This window comes from Helianthus annuus, chromosome 1, assembly GCF_002127325.2.
Source record: "Helianthus annuus cultivar XRQ/B chromosome 1, HanXRQr2.0-SUNRISE, whole genome shotgun sequence".
Taxonomy (NCBI): Eukaryota; Viridiplantae; Streptophyta; class Magnoliopsida; order Asterales; family Asteraceae; genus Helianthus; species Helianthus annuus.
Window position 1 is genome coordinate 80,629,551 of NC_035433.2, and position 4,295 is coordinate 80,633,845.

Sequence of the window (4,295 nt, forward strand, 5' to 3'; positions counted from 1 at the left end):
ATCACATAGTCGTCTACCTCTATGTCACTTTTAACCAATTTCATTAAAACACACATCCACGTATATAAGGGAGTACATTGTTGTGACAACTGCTTCTTCCACACACGATTTTTGTTTCTAACCCACATAGAAATATGTATCTTGTTGAGTAATAATATAACACATGCTAGGTGGAGATTGAGGCACTTTACTATTATCACGACCATGAAATTAAGAAGCGCACAAGCGATTTCTTAGATTCTTCGTAGATTTGAAACTTGTAATTTAGATCCGATTAAGAAACGTGCTTTCAATTTTGGAGTGATAACATGTAAAGATCGCATAGCCATGTTTGGAACTTTTAGCTTTTGTTTAGATTTCCAAAGTACATTTTTGCATAAAGGTAGTGTATATGTTTGTGATGTGTTTTAACAATGTGATAGAAAATCCTATGCACAATTAAGATGTTCTCGCGAAAAAATATAATAACATTTAATTTGAGGACTCCTTGTGAAAAATGAGTATCATGCCTTTATGTTGTACACTAAACTTTATAATGGGCTAAGAATTCACAATACTGAACACAAATTGTGTCATGATTTCAATGAGTTTTGGTAAAAAGTTAACCCCAAATAAACTAAGTTATCCACCTTCTTGATTTCAACATATAAACGACACTAATGAGTTTCATTAATGCTCGAGTTCAAGCAAACCCAATAAACCAAACAAATCAGGCAAACCCGGCAAACCCACCTAGAAGGGGTAGAGGTTTCAACAACATCAATGCAAATCCATTAGAGGCTAACAACCATCCATGGGAGTCCAAAAACGACGTCAACAAACCGCATTGTCAGGTCCACAACCACCCGTAGTTGCATATTGTTATTATTTTCGTCCAGCCACACATCGGTTCATGACCACACCATATCGCCAAATGCGTCAAACAATTGTTCACCTAAGCTATCAGGGCGAGTGTTCGGATGAAAGTGTTAACCGCTCTACGTTCACGCTCAGTTGAACTCAGACTAAACCACGTGAACAGTTTCCGTCTAAATTCTTTCGTGATGTGCCCTTCACGCTCAAGCTTCCAGAACACCACACAATATTCATAGTTCGGATCCAAGTTACCAGGCCCTTCCCTGTGGGCAGAAGGGTGTGATACGTACAAATGTACTATCAGAATCATGGGCCTCCATAGTACTAGCTGGCCTCTTTCTTGACATCCCAGCCTGGGAGTTAACAGCTGCCACTTCCACATTGGGCCCATGTTGAGCCGAATTTTCTGCTTCATCCCGAGGGATATCATTTGGAGCAGCTTCGTCATCTACATCAGGAACTATATATGACGATATTCGTGTCCAGCCCGTTTGACGTAGATGGTGACCCGTCAGCTTTCGAAGCTTGACCATATGACCAAGCCCACTAAATTCTGGACCTGATATATCATCCAAGCCTCTTCGATCTTCAACCCAAGTTAGTTGTGGCAGTTTCCCAGAGTCTCGGGCTTTAAGTATAGAGACTGGTTCAGCATCTTTGGCACCAGATGTTCCTTCAATTTGAGGAACAGAGCCTTCTGCAAGGGGAAAAATAGAACATGCATAAGAATTGAAGGGTCAATTCAGGTCATGTAACAGAAAAAACTAGCTAGCAGACGTACAGGTCCCCTAAATCATTTTGTTCAAAAAACAAATTATTATATTGGAACAGTATGGTTTTTGTAATCTTAATTGATGTACTAATGATTTAAAAAAATGGGTACAATTTGGACATAAAACGTGCACCCAATTCAGCCCAACCCGACCCATTAAGAAAGTATGTAATAATGATTTAAAAAAAAGTACAATTTAAAAAGTAAGATTAGGAAGCATTACAATTACAACAATTGAAAATCAGATAATCACATACCTTTTGAACCACATCAAAAATTAAATCTATGTCTGAATCTGGTGGGTTTCGCAACATATCGTCCACAATCACGGTGAATAATTGCTTGTCCACCGACAGGTAAGAGATGGTCGAATTCCTGTCAGCGTATACAAAGGGAAATGAAAAGATTCATTTAACAAATTAGAAACAAGGTAAAAAGTATTCGCTGCTTTAAAGGGGAGAGATCAAGTGACAGCTGAAGATATTGCTGTTGTGATACCAAACTGTTTGAGTATAACTTAAAATGGGTTAGCTCGGGCTCCATGATAATTTTGATTATGAAGTAAGGATTAAATTTTTGAAAGTTTGTATTTTTATTATAATTATAATGGTATTGTTTGAGAATAGCAGCACGTAAAAGAATTGGAGAGATATGTAATTGATTGATAAAGTGGGAATGCCCGCGCGTTGCAGCGGGTGTTCCGAATGATATAAAATTCAATGATGTCTATTATGAACCTAGTTGATTGGACAATCAACAAAATGGACCAAAACACCTACATCCAGCAATCATCAGTGTCACAGCCTCACAGCCGCTTGTTTCCTGTACGAATTAGAGAAGCTTTAATGTGAGACTGTTTCTTTGTCTTTCTAAAGGCATATGCCACTGCAAAGAAAAGTGGCACAACTGATGAAGTTATAAGCACCACTATAAGTGTTCTTTTCTCTTTGTTAAAGTTGGACCGGGAGTTTACAACACCTACCAATTAAGAAACAATAATAGTTTAGCACTTAGGCATATAAGATAAAAACATCCAAATGTGTACCTTCTAACTCAGATTATAACATAAATATGAGAAAAAAAATATTCGATTTAGCATTTACTTTTTCTCGGTCCCGTGAAAAAACCAGAGAGGTGATAATGGGCATAGGGGTGTTAATCTTGACGGGCTGAACCCAAACACGACCCATATACTTATTCGTGTCAAAGGGACAATTCAAATCCTGTGCCCTGAACACGGACCCTTTTGACCCATTTATGTAAACAAGTCGAATGGGTTAGCCTGTTTAGGTAAACGGCTTGATGGGTCGACTTGTTTAATTGATGGAGTTGAACAACATGAACATGGCTCTTTAATTAAACCAGAACAACCCGAAACTTAAATATTTTCATTGTCATGTCAATAATTTCCCTTAAATAGGTCCCAATAGATTACGTAAATAAAACATGGCCCACAAATATGTTAGTTATAACATTTGATATACTACTTCTTTTGAAGAATTAAGAGTCACTGTTGCTCTTGTTCAAACTCATGCAATATGTCAGTTATAACATTTTGATATAAATTCTAATATTTTGGGCATGTGTTGCAAAGAGAATTAACTCACCTCACAAAAGAACAGTTCCATTCACGTACTGTAACGGCATGTCTTGTAAAACGCCAGTGGGTATGCGCCCACACTGGATATCCTGTTACAAAGTAACAAAAGTACATAAAGTTTAACCTAGTTGATGAAAATCCAGTTGCAACATAGAAATATTAAACTTCTAAAAGTTTTACTACGAAAATTAAGCGATTAAACTTGTAATGAAGAGTACTAACAGTTAAAATCGAGTATGTTCTACGGTTATATGGATTTAAGTTCTCTGGAACATCATGAAAGATCTGCAAAATTTTAACACCCATCAAAACTTCGTTGGTGAATATATATTATATATATATATATATATATATATATATATATAAACAAAATATAACCCAATCATCCCTAAACAAGAGGCCGCATATTGATTACATTTCCTACCTCTTCCGTACCTCCAAATGTGAAGCCATCCTCAAACAGATTCAATGAGAATGACGGTCCAAGTGCTGTAAGGTAGAAGATATATTAAACACAAATTTTCAAAAAAGGTTTAACACCAGCATCATGATCATATCCATCACTCCAAAAAAGTAAAACAGATCATATCAGAACTGAAGTCAAAATGTAGCCTATTTGACCTATAAAGTCAAAGGCATTTCATTATCCTAGAGCATACGCATAAGGCCATTTCAAACACAAAGACCATACCAAAACTAAAGCAATATTATTTGGCAGCCAGATCTTTACTTTAATATTGAACTTCTTTCTCATCTTGGATCGGTGAATGCCCAAATACGCTCCAAGGGTGAGCTCAAAAGCGACCGCAGGATACAAGAAACAGGGCTTCTTGGTGATGGTAAGAGATGGTCGAATTCCTGTCAGCGTATACAAAGGGAAATGAAAAGATTCATTTAACAAATTAGAAACAAGGTAAAAAGTATTCGCTACTTTAAAGGGGAGAGATCAAGTGACAGCTGAAGATATTGTTGTTGTGATACCAAACTGTTTGAGTAAAAATCAAAATGGGTTAGCTCGGGCTCCATGATAATTTTGATTTTGAGTATAAATCAAAATGGGTTAGCTCG

At 36.8% G+C, this 4,295-nt stretch overlaps 2 long non-coding RNA genes across 2 annotated transcripts; both read right to left on the bottom strand.

Moving 5' to 3' along the window:
• Window positions 1–1,083: 1,083 nt before the first annotated feature.
• On the bottom strand, window positions 1,084–2,432 carry LOC118482799. The gene is made up of 3 exons (XR_004868842.1): window positions 2,407–2,432; window positions 1,885–2,002; window positions 1,084–1,552 (listed from the first exon to the last, which is right to left on the bottom strand). It is a non-coding gene; the product is annotated as an uncharacterized LOC118482799 (long non-coding RNA).
• LOC110937475 lies at window positions 2,430–3,510 on the bottom strand. Its single transcript, XR_002590813.2, has 3 exons — window positions 3,450–3,510; window positions 3,235–3,316; window positions 2,430–2,605 (listed from the first exon to the last, which is right to left on the bottom strand). It is a non-coding gene; the product is annotated as an uncharacterized LOC110937475 (long non-coding RNA).
• Between the last annotated feature and the right edge of the window lie 785 nt (window positions 3,511–4,295).